Genomic DNA, 14,214 nt, shown 5'->3' with positions numbered 1-14,214 from the left:
ATAAGTAAATGTGACTTTTGGGACTTTAGTGACTGTAACAACACAAAACCTGACAAGACATTTTTTTGTTAATCTCCAAAGAAATTTTTCACAGTATAATATAAAATTATATAATTCATACCGTGTTAATTTTTCATGCCCAGTTCTTTTGTACAATATAATATTATAACTTATTCTAAATGTGTAGATAAACTTCGTAAACACAGCTACTTCCGGTCACCTCCTGCCCTTGGTAAGATGGCGGGCCCCCCACTTCCTGTGAGAATGAGCGCGCCTGCTGTCAACGGGAGCGCGCCGAGGCGGAGTCGCGGCGCTCGGATTGACAGCTCGTCTTCTCCCCGTGTAGCCGCCGTTAGCCCCCCGTCAGGCTCTCCCCTAGCGCCCCCGGACCGGCGTTTGATGGTGTAACGGCGGAACGCGGCACTCACCTGGGATGCGATTATTTTAAGAAGAGTTCCGTGGAAAGAGCGTCATCTGCGAACCGGACCGAAGAGGTAAGAGGCACGGCTAGCAGCGGCTAACGTTAGTCCGCTTTACCGCCCTTGGATTAGTTAGCGGCTAATGCTAGCTGTGCGCTCACGGCTAACCAACATGGATGCGGTGTGTGCGTGCGCGCGTGTGTCTGATGGAGATTATCCGCTTTAACCGGGGCTGATTCCCGAGCCGACCGGTATTTTCTGGTTCTCGGACCGGCGCCGGACCGGAGCGGTGGTTCCGGTTTGTGTGTAAAGTTCGGATGTGGAGTCTGGAGCCGGGTCACAGGTGCGGACACAGGTGTTCACATCCCACAGGTACCAGGACGTCCGACCCGGAACCAGGCGGATCTGCCCGGTCCGGTCCACACTGGTCCACTGTGGCGTCCCGGTCCGGATCCTAGTTATAGTCTACTGGTCCTGGACCCGTTGGTCTCAGTCCGGCTGGAAGGCACCTGCCCCGTAGACCAGGACCAGGACTTAATCAGGTTTAGTTTAATCTTCGGTGCAAAGTGGCGTCAGTTTATCCAGTAAAACCAGAACCAGGGCCTGTGTTCTCCTGTTCATCAGTGAATGTTCATGTTCCTCTGCTGTCTCACATCTGAACATCCTCCATGAAATCAACCATTATGAGACTTTCAGTCACAGGGGTCAAACATGCGGCCCGGGGGCCAACACCGGCCCACCAAAGGGTCCAGTCCGGCCCCTGGGATGAATTTGTGAAATGCAAAAATGACACTCAAGATATTAACAGTCAGTCCTTTTACTTTAGGGCCCATATAAAGCCCTACTTTAGTCTGAAGTGGGTCAGATCAGTAAAATACTACCAGAAAAACCTGCAAATAATGACTGTTCTAAATATTTCCTTTTTGTTTTTCTGTAAAAAGGTTAAATTACATGAAATTGTGTACCTTTACAAACTAGCCTCTCACAAAAAAATATGAAAAACTAGAAATGTCCTAAGAGAAGTAAGTGTAATTTTACTAATATTCTGCCAGTTACTAATATATTTGTTTTTGCAGATCCGTTGTGCTCTGTAACTTGTAATGCATATTTAGAAATGATAAGCAGAGGCAGAATAGAGTTAAAATTGCACTTATTTTTCTTGATAAATTTCAATTTTTTCATGGTTCTTCAAGTTATTCACAGTTTTAAAAGGACAGTTTATAGATGTAAATGTTTCCATAACGTAATTTGACGTTTTTCACTATTAAACACATTGAAATGTTTGGAGTTGGCATTATTTCTATATTATTATCTTATTATTTCACTGGTCCGGCCCACTTCAGATCATATTGGGAGGATGTGGCCCCTGAACTAAAATGAGTTTGACAGCCCTGGGTCAGAGGGTCTAATCTGGTCCATGGGATGAATTTGGGAAAAGTGAAAACGTCGTCTGAACAGTAACTGTTTAAATTCAGCCCAGTTCAGTCTGACAGTGTTCCCTGTGTTTTGTCTCCTGGTGTGTCCTAACTGTGCCAGACGGGGTGGTCCATGTTGGGGGGGGGGGGGGGGGGGGCTCAGACAATAAAGCTGCCACTGCTGTCTTGGTTCTGGTGTGAGGGTCCAGTCTGCTGCCACTGCCTGATGACCCATGTGTTCCCTTTGGGGTGGAAGTGATGAGCATATCTGGGGGTGGGGGGGGGGGGTCCAAGGCCATGTGGGGCTTTGTAAACCAGGAGCAGGGTGTTGGAGTCCATTCTCGTTTTAACGGGGTAACCAGGGCACAGATTCCAGACCGGCTCTGATGTGTTGGTATGTCTTGGTACCAGTGGGAATACGTGCAGCTGCATTTTCACTCTAAAACAGTGAATAGTTTGGATTTGACATTTGTTTTGTTTTGTTATTATTTTACTGGTTCCAGCCCTGTTCAGATCATATTGTGTGAAATGTGGCCTTTGAACTAAAATGAGTTTGACAGCCCTGTTATAAACGGTCTAAAAGAACAGATAAAAACCATGAGTCAGAACAGGAAACGTTCAGAACAGTCTGTTGATTCTAATCAACACAAAATCTCCAGTCACTGTTTCTCAACAGTTTCAAGAACCTGTCATTAAAGACACCGCAAATTGAAAATGTCAGAAAATCCAAAAACAGCATAAACACCAGAATAAGACAAGCTGAAATCAAACACTACAGGTGTGTTTGTGTCTAGTTTGATCTTTTTATGCTTTTTAGTTTGTGACTAGTTTTACACTTTGTTTATTATTATTTACTATGACGCAGTTACCTGTTTTTTGTAGGAAGTTACAGATAATTTTTCCTGTAAAAGACAAACATCAAACGTCCACCTTTAACCCTTAAAGACCCAAACTAAATCCAAAGACAAAGTCTGAACCAAGGTTATTATCATTAACGAAAACTAACGAAATGAGGAAAACTAGAATTGAAAAAACATTTTTGTTAACTGAAATAAATAAAAACTACAATTAAAAGATAAAAATGATAACCAACTGAAACTATATTGTGTACTTACAAAACTAACTAAAACGTATAAAAATTATGGATAAAATTCCCTTAGTTTTCATCTTTGTCTACGTCAGATTGATACGAAATCAATTTATTTCGCTTGAGCAATTTCATCTAGCAGCACCATTCGACACGTCACTATCAGTCACTTGTGGTTTCCAGTCGTCTTCTGGTCCCCACTCTACCTGGAAACATGGAGACTAAAGTTGGGAGAAAGTAGCAGAGTCCTGTCTGGGATTTATTTGAATACGACGACAGAGAAGAAGAGAAAAGAGACGACTGAACTAAAATTAATACTAAAACAAGAAAAGAACTCCACCAAGACAGACCCCCCCCCCATCACCACCAAAATTTAATCATTTCTTCCTTGTGTCAATATCAACATATCCTGAAAATTTCATGAAAATCCGTCCATAACTTTTTGTTATCTTGCTAATAAACAAACACGCATGCAAACACACAATGCAGTGATCACAATACCTCCTGGCGGAGGTAACTAAGCATTTAGAAAAAAATGAAAACTAATAACTATCAAACCCGCTCTAAAAACAAATTAAAACTAACTGAATTAGAAAAAAAAAGTCAAAACTAAATAAAACTGAACTATAATGAAAAATCCAAAACTATTAGAACCTTGGTCTGAACAGGTTTCCACAGTCCTGAAAAACCTGGAGAAGAAATGAACGTGAAAGGAGTAACGTCAAAAAGTCACAGGATGTCATTATTAAGGACAAAAACTCAAGTTAAATGTAGAAATAAAGGACGTTAAATCACACAGAAACCAGTCAAAGCAGTGAATTCAGTTGTTTTCTCTTTAACCTGATGCAAAGATTGACTGTAGATCCATATTTTACAGAAGATTCACATCCTGTTGAGGTTTTACATCCATTTAATCTGTTATAAATGTGATAAAACCAGACAATGAACCTGTCACAGGTGGATTTATTACCATTATTTGATGAAAAAACTAGTTTTGGACCTATTTTAATGCAGTTGTTATGAAACAGTTGATTCGTTTAATGGTTCTGTTTGATGAGTTGACATTAACATGAATAATTAGAGAACGTAGAAGTCGTTGAATTAAACATCAGCTGTTGAAAGGTCATGGAACAGTTTTGTGATTTTGGGTTTGATTCTGATTTATGGAACATGACTGACACACAGGGACATTGGAACTATGTTTATATTTATAATGAAGATTTCTTTATTAAAGGAGGAGAAAGACAAATAAAAGCAAAATAAACAGATCGTACCATCTGCATCCGCCGTGATTATGACCCCGCCCCCTGAAGGGGAGGCAAAGGTTTTTGGTTTGGTTTGTTTTTTTTACACTTTAGCAGTAAATCTGTTGGTTGAATTCAGACCTAATTGGGTTTATAGATTGTCACTGACTCAGAACAGATGTGGTTATATTTTGGGGAATGTAGGTCAAAGTTTCAGTTTTTATTAATATTTTACATGTTTTCATTTTCCCCATTTTACTTCTGTTTGGTGAAATGTGTGTGAGGGGCGGGGTTTGTGGTGCCTGACACCACCTGTTCTGTTTCCTGTTGATGTGGGACACAATATCTGATCTAACATGTAGATCTGAGGGTTTAGTTTCTGACAAGTTGAACTCAAGTAACCGTCTGTACGTGATAATAAAGGGAAGAATAAAAGGGAAGTTTGTCCTCCTCTGTCTTCACTCACTAGTGTTTGCTCCTGGAAGATTCTGTTGGTTTGTGTAAACTGGCTTCAGTCTGGTTTGGACCAACTCCATCAGCCAGAACAGAACCAAGAACCAGTCCAGAACAGAACCGGAACTAAACCAGAACAGAATCAGACCAGAACAGAACCAAGACCAGTCCAGACCAGAATGAAACCAGTCTAGTTCAGACCAGAACAGGGCCAGTCCAGAACCAGAACAGAACTAGACCAGTCTTGAATAAAACCAGAACAGAACCAGACCAGAACCAGTCCAGTCCTCAGCCCCTGTTTCCTCCTTCCTGTTGCTCTTGAACTGGATTCGTCATCGTCCATGTGTTTCTGTTCACATGAAGCTGTAAATGACCTGAACATCCATCCATGTTTTTGCCTGATGTTTGCAGTCGTTTACAGATGAACGTGTGTCAGTTCTTTTGTAACAGGTTCATGTTTTTATTGGCTGATGTTTGTCTTGGCCTGGACCTTCAGGTCTTCTCCTGCTTCAACACTAATACTGAAGTTCTTTCATGTATGTTTTTAGTTTCAGTTTCAGTTTGAGTCTCTGATGAACCCAGACGTCGTGAACCTCTGACTTTATTTTAAAGGTGGCTTTGATCATCAGCTGTAGAAGTCACATGACCCTGCTTTCACATCCCCGTCCACTCATGACCAGTCCAGTCGTGTCCTGTGGTCATGAGTGGATGCTGTGGTCATGTGATCACGAGTCATGTGGAGCCGTCACATGTTCAGCTTCAGTTTCCTTCAGTAAATCAGACTCTGAAACCCAACCTGAGCCGGTTCTGGATCCACTGTCATTTCACCAGACCTTGTTCTTCTGGGTTCAGCTGGACTGGTTGAGCTTTTTTGAAAATGTTTCATCATGTTTTGTTCAGCTCTTCAGAAGTGAAGAAGTCTCTTGGATGGAAGATGAAACAAAAGAGCTAAACCAGTCCAGTGTAGGGATGTAACCATTACCGGTATAACGATAAACTGCGGTAATATTGCAGACGGTTAGTATTACCGTTTAAATTCTAATTATCATGATAACTGTGTTTGATTACTACACTTTTCCGGAGAAAACACCTATATAAAGATCTGCTTTTATGTCAAATATTTGAGTATAGTTTGAATTTATTACAATTTTAATTTTCTATACCTAATATTTGGAACCAATATTAACTTTGAAAGTCTGTGAAAAGGTTCGTTAAGCATCTGTGTGTTATTTATGCAATAAATTATATACATTTGTCAAATCAGATTTTATATTTTTTTGTGTGTTTTTTGTCCTTTTATGTTTTTATAGTAGGTTAAAGTGAGAAAATAACAGACAGATGATATAGATGAAGTTGTGCTGAAAAACAGATCTCAAACATTGAACAGTCTGACAGACACTGAACTGAAGAGTTTTATGTCCAAACTCACTTCATACAATAGAAGAAACATGTAGAGCTGTAACTGTCATCTATCCTGAACCCTTTATACCAGGGCTCTCAAACTCATGTTCTTTCAGGTTTCACATTCAGTCTGATTTGATCTGCAGTGGGCCGGACCAGGAAAATAAGAACAGAATAACCTATAAATAATGACAACTCCAAATTGTTGTCTTTGTTTTAGTGCAAAAAACATTAAATTATGAAAATACTTACTTTTATAAACTAACCAAACAAAAAAAAAAGATGTGAATAGCCTGGAAAAAACTGAAATTTCTTCAGAAAAATTAGTGCAATTTTAACAATGTTCTGTCTCAACTTATCATTTCTCCATGTGCATTCTGGATCAGATCTACAAAGACACTAAACACTGAGGAACAGGAAGAAAAGAGTTCAAACTGGGTTGAATTTTCTTTAGACATTTCAGGTTGTTCATATTTGTTCAGGTTATTCACATTTTATTGTTACAGGATAGTTTGTAAATGTAAATATTTTAATAATTTAAGGATTTTTTTTTTTTTGCACTAAAACAAAGACAAAAATTTGAAGTTGTCATTATTTTTATTTATAGCTATAATGTAAGACTTTTTTTTTTTTCCATATCAAAACAAGAAGAAAATCTGCAGTCATTCTTTTTTGTCGGTTCTTCTGCTGTTATTATTTGACTGTAGATCATATTGGTCTGTATGTGGAACCTGAACTAAAATGAGTTCCACAGCCTGGACTGTGGAATTTTTGCACTTTGCAAATTCATCCCACAGGCCGCATTGGAACCTTTGGCGGCCCACATTTGGCCCCCGGGACGCATGTTTGACACCCCTGCAATAGAAGAAACATGTAGATGTAACTGTCAACTATCCTGAAGCCTTTACATTCACCCATAGAAATACTCTGAAATTTACATGACAACACCTTATTACTTTTGTGAAATTTGTAAAAAAAAAAAAAAAAAAAAAAAAGAATGTTATGTAGAAAATCAAGGTGAATGAAGTTGCCATATTTGGTTCCTTACCCATAAGTGGCAAAATAACCAAAAATAAAGACACATGAAGTGTATATATAAAAAAATTCAAGAAAAACACACAAGGAACCTGTATTTTAGAACATTAGAACATGACTTTTAGAACATTCCAGCATAAGTGCTGATCCAGCTCTGTCATTTTTTCATTGAATTAACACAGACTTCAACTGCAGCTGCAAATGGATTGAATTCAGTCAATTATTCCAGGTTTTCCTTCATGACTCATTTGTGGTAAAGTCCAGATTTTTCTGCTCAGGCTTTTTCTGTTTCATAAAGATTCCAGATGAAACCTCTGTGCGTCTTTAGGACAGTATCCGGCATATTGGACCTGGACTTTTGTCTTTACGATCAGGAAACAACCAACGGAAAAGAATCGCTCTTTGTTATTTTGCAGATCCAGACAGAAGTCAGACGTGCACATTTATGAGTAAAGCTTTAGTGCAGGACTCACATTCAGCCCAATATGACCTGAAATAATAGAAGAACAGGGAAATAAGAACAATGAAAAAAGTCCAGTTCCATCATTAAAAAGTTTACATCTACAAAGGATACTTTAACAGATGTGAATAGCATGAACAACCTGGAATTTATGAAGAAAAATAAGTGTAATATTAACAATATTCAGCCTCAGTTTATCATTTCTACATGTTCATTCTATCGTACAGATATATTTAATAACAGACAGAATATTGGTCCAATTACACGGATTTATATTCAGACAGTTTGGGTTCATATTTGTTCAGATTATTCATATTTTATTGTGAAAGGATAGTTTGTAAATGTCAATATTTTTATGTAACTTAAGTTTTTAAATCTAAAACAAAGAGAAAAGTTTGGATTTGTCATTATTTCTAGTTTATTGTGTTCTTCTTTTCCTGGTTCTGATCCACTTTAGATCATACTGGGCTGCATATAGCACCTGAACTCAGATTACTGTTTATATCTTTGGTGTCATTTTTGCGTTTTCTAAATTCATTCCACTGGCTGAACTGTGGCGGGCCGGTTCTGACCCGCGGGCCATATGTTTGACACCCCTGCTTTATATAAAACTAGTAAACGTCCGACATCGTCGTCCTTTAAACAACATGTGAAATAATGATACTGATGTCGGAGGATGGGTTAGGGTTACAGCTAATGGGTTAGCGGACCTTCAAACGTTTCCGACATCGAGGCGTTGGATAAATAAACATAAATAAATAATAATAAATAAACTGTTGTTGGAATGTCCATTAGCTCTGCTCGTTAATCTAATGTATCCGGTGACTGACAGCTGATTGGACATTAGTGAATGAACAAACCGGCTGTTTACATCAGAAGAGGAGGCTGAGCCGTGGGTTAGATACACTGTAGCAGCTGTTTAACCCTTTAAGGACGACTGTGTCTGCGGTGACACGTTCAGTCATCCATTCATTCAAATGACTGAACCATTGAACACTGAATACATCCAACAGCCATCTTTATCTGAGGTTGGGCTCTTTCTATTGGTCTACAACACATTAGGGTAGACGTCTGCATTGGCTGAGGGGGGTGGGGTGGAAGTGGGCGGGGCTTAGAGCAGCAGAGTGCAGTCGGTGAGAGAGACGTGGATGATTTGTATTAGTTTCAGCGGCGTTTTCCTGAGGTTTTAGTGGTGAATTCTTTCAAATAATCGTATGTAATAGCAACATGATCTCATGACTCATGTAAATATGCATGCCACTTTTAAACGGCGTGTTATCTGTACACATTATAAGCTTTCTGCGTGAATGTTCATGCCATTATTCGGGTTAGGGTCATGTCAACTGGAGATCTTGGCGGAAATTGACACGTGATCAAATGTCATTGAATAACACGCAGAAGGTCGAAAATGCGTAGGTATAGCACAGCAAGCAAGTTTCACTGTTTTTTTTCACCTGTTTTTGTTTATTTCATTGGTAGTTGTATTTTATCTGTAAATATTATATAAATGTTTGTATATTTATATGTCGTGGCCGCAAAAAGAACACCAGCAAAGACTCACCACCGCCGACCATCAGCACATCAAACCGCTTCGCCGTCCTGTCCGTGGAGGACGCTCCGGCTCCTCCCCCCGCGGCTGGTGTGCCCCCCATCCCACCTGGCTCTGTCCCGGAACCGGCTCCTGCTGACTCCGTGGCTGCCACCGAGCTGATTACTGGCGACGGTCCTAAAGCCGGTCCTCCTGTGAAGCCGTCGAACAAGGGTCCCCGCTCCTCGGTCCGCTCCTCTGCCCGGCGCCGCCTCCTCCGAGAGGCCGTCCGCCGTCACTCCGACGGTCCACCCGTGGAATGTCCACCTAGAGAGACCAGGAACCCTTCACCTCCAACACTGTCTCCTCGACCACTTTTCCCTCCGACCACCGCTATCCTCGGGGACTCCATCATCCGTCACGTCCGTTTCTTTAACGCCATAACCAGGTGTTTTCCTGGTTCCACCGTCACCTCCATCCTCCATGAACTCCCTCAGCTGCTGCTCTCACTGCCGTCCACCGTTACCCGGATCATAGTTCACGTGGGCTTCAATGACACTTCTCTTCAACAGTCCGAAGTGACGAAGGTTCATTTTAAAAACCTCTTTGATAAACTGAAAAGATCCGGGAAGGCTGTTTTCATTTCCGGGCCCCTCCCCTCCTTTGCCCGTGGTGTGGGCCGTTTCAGCCGACTCCTCAGCCTGAACACCTGGCTCCAGTCCGCCTCTGCTCTGAACGGCTTCAGTTTTATTGATAACTTTAATCTGTTCTGGAACCGCTCCTCCTTCTACAAGTCCGATGGCGTCCACCCCTCTACACTAGGCAGCAGCGTCCTGGCTCAAAACATTCAACACGCTGTCCAGACTAAAACCACTCCCACACCTATGTGACTACGCTCCCCGTCTTCTGCTGCAGTCACCTGCTCCCCCTGCTGGTCACATCAAACATCACCACGTTCAGAGTCTCCTGTACAGTCTGTAGTCAGACTGAATACCACCCCAGCTGATCTCTCCTCCTCTCCCAGCCCCTCACTAATGACAGTTACACCCCTCACTCACACCAGCTCACCTTTGAGGAACAATCTCTCTACTGGTCACCATCCTATTCCTGTTATTTTCAGTTCACGTATGGGGTTTCACACTGCTAAAAGGCATCGTAATATCACCAATCTCCGCCCATTAATATACACCGCAGTCATTGGTGCGTCCTTCTCTATAGGGTTATGGAATTGCCAATCTGCAGTGAACAAAGCAGATTTTATTGCTGCCTATGCCAACCATCACACACTGGACATCCTGGCTCTCACTGAAACCTGGATTACGCCTGAAAACAATGCAACCCCAGCCGCACTTTCTATCAGCCACACATTCTCTCATACCTCTCGTCCATCTGGACGAGGAGGTGGTGTGGGTCTGTTAATTTCCAACAAATGGAAACACAATCAACTCCTACCTTCAGTCAAATACAACTCCTTTGAATACCATGCCATCCTAGTGACAGCACCAGTCAAACTTTACATAATTGTCATTTATCGTCCACCAGGGCAACTGGGTGATTTTCCTGATGAGCTTGACACTCTGCTTTCCTCCATCCCAGAGCATGACTGCCCCATGCTAGTCCTCGGTGACATGAACATCCACTTAGACAATCCCAGCTTCTCAGATTTCATGTCACTAATACTCTCTTTTGAGCTACAGCGGGTTTGCAGTCCTCCAACCCACAAAGCTGGTAAAGAGCTCGATCTCATTTTCACCCGAAACTGCATCACAGATGCCCTCACAGTCACACCTTTACACCTGTCTGACCACTATTTCATTCAGTTCAGTGTGTCTCTCCCTGAAAAACACTCTGCTCCCTCCCCCATGGTCTCTTTCCGCCGCAACCTCCGCAATTTGTCCCCCACCCACTTCTCCACTGTCGTAGCCTCCGCTCTCCCTCCCCCCAGCACTTTTTCCTCCTTAGAGGTTAATGATGCCACTGAGTCTCTGTGCTCTACACTTAGCTCCTGTCTGGATAATCTGTGCCCTCTATCTACTAGACCCGCTCGATCCTCCCAGTCCCACCCATGGCTCATTGATAACCTCCGGTCGCTGCGTACCAACCTCAGAGCTGCAGAGAGAAAATGGCACAAAACAAAAAGCTCTTCTGACTTGATCACATTCCAGTCACTATTGGTATCCTTCTCATCCAGTGTCACTGCTGCGAAGAAGGCTTACTATAATAACAAAATTCATTCTGCCACCGACACCAAGAAACTATTCTCAACCTTTAAAACACTACTCAACCCTCCACCTCCACCGCCCACTACTAATCTGACAGCAGACAATTTTGCTTCATTTTTCACAAATAAAGTGTCTACTATCAGCAGTCAGTTCACTGATCCACCCATAGACTGCACGCCTCCTTCTTCAACATCATCATCATCACACACTGCTTCCTCTCCCCTGACTATGGCTACTACTAACTCAACTGATAAAAGCCCAACTGCGTCATTCCCCTCATTTACTCCCCTCACAGAGAACGAGGTGTCTAAACTCCTTTCCTCTAGCCGTCCTACAACATGCTTGTTGGACCCTATTCCATCCAACCTCTTACAGTCTGTTGCCCCTACTATCACAGCACCAATCACACATGTCATTAATGCTTCACTGACTTCAGGAACATTTCCTACAGTATTTAAACAAGCGCAGGTAACACCACTACTCAAAAAACCTTCCCTCACCCCCACTCAAGTGGAGAATTATCGACCAGTCTCACTCCTCCCATACCTTTCTAAGATCATCGAAAGGGCTGTTTTCAAACAGGTCACAGAATTCCTCTCCCAAAATAACCTCCTGGACATCAACCAATCTGGCTTCAAAATCGGCCACTCCACTGAAACGGCTCTGTTGTCTGTGACAGAAGCCTTGAAAGAGGCTAGAGCAGCAGCCAAGTCTTCAGTACTCATTCTACTGGACTTATCAGCAGCATTTGACCCTGTCAATCATGATATCCTGTTATCCATACTCTGGAACATGGGCATCACAGGCCACGCACACTCCTGGTTTCAATCTTACCTTACTGGTCGGTCCTTCAGTGTGTCCTGGCTAGGGCACACATCAGCAGTTCACCGCCTCACCACGGGGGTCCCCCAAGGCTCTGTGTTGGGCCCCCTCCTTTTTGCCATATACACCACCTCACTCGGTCAGATCATCCACTCACACGGCTTCTCATATCATTGCTATGCTGATGATACCCAGCTCTATCTGTCATTCCCACCTGATGACTCCACAGTCTCAGTGCGGATCTCAGATTGTCTCTCTGACATATCTGCATGGATGAAAGCCCATCACCTTCAGCTGAACCTGTCCAAAACTGAACTGCTGGTCTTCCCAGCTAAGCCAACCATACAGCTGGACATCTCCATCACTATTGACTCCATACCTCTGGCTCCTACCAGTGTAGTACGTAACTTGGGAGTCATGATTGATAATCAGTTGACCTTCACGGATCACGTTGCCTCTGTCACCCGATCATGCCGTTTCACTCTGTTCAACCTAAGAAAGATCAGGCCATACCTAACCCAACAGGCCACCCAGCTCCTGGTGCAGACTATGGTTATCTCCCGTCTTGACTACTGCAATGCTCTTCTAACGGGCCTCCCAGCTTGTGTTGTCAAACCACTACAGATGGTCCAGAATGCAGCAGCGCGTCTGGTCTTCAATCAGCCTAAAAGGGCACATGTCACCCCCTTACTCATTGAGTTACACTGGCTACCCATAGCTGCCCGCATCAAATTCAAATCTTTAATCCTAGCCTACAAAATTCTCCGTGGGTCTGCTCCTGTCTACTTAGGTGCACTAATAAAAGCTTATGTCGCCCCACGACCACTCCGCTCGTCTGGGGAACGTAGTCTGGTGGTCCCCAGACCTTGTACAAGACAATCCAGGCTCTTTTCATGGGTCGTTCCACGTTGGTGGAACGCTCTACCAAGTGCTACAAGAACAGAGTCATCCCTGCCTATCTTCAAGAAGCTCCTGAAGACCCAGCTCTTCCGAGAGCACCTCCTATCCTAGCACTTTCAAACATTCCATTTTAAATATTCTAATAAGGTTTTTTCCCAGGACAACCACAGATTCTTTCACGATTATCTCTGGACCTGCTGCGGTGGTCCGGCCTCTTCCCTGCCCTCATCATCACCACTCACTTATCCTCAACCGCCTCCATGTGTCTCCCCCTACTCCCCCCTTCTCCCCCTCTCCCCCAGTCCCTATCTCTATCGCTCTCTCTTTTTCCCCTTCTCTACTCTCTCTCTTTAACCCCAACTGGTCAAGGCAGACGGCCATCCTCCAGGAGTCTGGGTCTGCTCGAGGTTTCTGCCTGTTAAGGGAAGTTTTTCCTCGCCACTGTCACCAGTCACAAGTGTTTGCTCCTGGAGGATTCTGTTGGGTTTCTGTAGAATTGACTTAGAGTCTGGTTTTGACCAACTCTATATATAAAATGTCAAGAGATAACTTTCTTGTGATCTGGCACTATATAAATAAAATTTGATTGATTGAGTGATTTAATTGGTTTTCCCCTGTAAGTCGCTTTGGAAAAAAGCGTCTGCCAAATGCGTAAACATAAACATAAACATAAACATGTAAATCTATAGGCGGGGAGCTAGCCAGGGCAGAAAGAGATGTATTTATTTATTTTAAATATTTATTGCATATAATTAGGGATGTAATGATTACCGGTATAACGATAAACCGCAGTAAAATTCCCAACGGTTAGTATTACCGTTTAAATTCTAATTATCGTGATAACTGTGTTTGATCACTGTACTTTGAAAGAGAGAGAGAGATTATCTATGTATCTATGAAAAAGAAACTAAAACAAGTGAAACTTGATCTGGAAAATGGTCAAACAATGGCCATAAGGTGCCATCTTTAATGCACATTTGTATGTTTGATGTTTACATGTTCATATTTGAATGTTTCTGCGAAGAGACAGTACATTATGCCTATTATTTTATTTTATTTATTTTTTTTTCCAAAATACAACTTGGTTAAATTATTTCAGTGTGTGTATAAGTACTTTTTTGAACATTTTGAGCACAATTTCGACAGTACCACGATAATAATGATAACTGTGATAATTTTGGTCACAATAACCTTGATATGAAATTTTCACATCATTACATCCCTACAT

The sequence above is a fragment of the Sphaeramia orbicularis genome, chromosome 7 (genome assembly GCF_902148855.1).
Source record: "Sphaeramia orbicularis chromosome 7, fSphaOr1.1, whole genome shotgun sequence".
NCBI classification, from domain to species: Eukaryota; Metazoa; Chordata; class Actinopteri; order Kurtiformes; family Apogonidae; genus Sphaeramia; species Sphaeramia orbicularis.
Note: the sequence above shows the minus strand (reverse complement) of the source record.